Raw genomic sequence first — 476 nt, forward strand, 5'->3', positions numbered from 1 at the left:
CTGTTGCTGTTGGGCTCTGGGACTGTACTCATGGTCCAGGAGTGATAGGAAGTTTTAAGTTCAAAAAGGGTTACAAGTATCTATCAACTCTAACAGATTTGAAAAAAAAAAACCAAGCATGAGAGTTTTCTCTCATCAGGCTTCTGTCCTTCCAGTTCTCCATTTTATTGAAACCTTGTAGGTTATTTCAGTTTGGATCAGAAGAGAAGTGTCCTTCAGGAGTGGTGTTACTCTGTGGCTTCATCCAGAGGGTGACATGTGTGAAGGTGACACACAAACAACATATGGTGTGTGTTGTTTCCACATGGGAAGGATGTACTGTGTTTCATTGCAGATTTAAACCCCACAACTGATAGGCATTACAAAACCTCTTGCCATTTGATGCATGTTACATAAAAGGTTACTATGTACAGTCTGCCAGCCTGTGGCAGATGGCTTTCTGTACATAACACATAAACATGTGACTGAATTTCTGT

This window comes from Poecile atricapillus, chromosome 2 (genome assembly GCF_030490865.1).
Source record: "Poecile atricapillus isolate bPoeAtr1 chromosome 2, bPoeAtr1.hap1, whole genome shotgun sequence".
Taxonomy (NCBI): Eukaryota; Metazoa; Chordata; class Aves; order Passeriformes; family Paridae; genus Poecile; species Poecile atricapillus.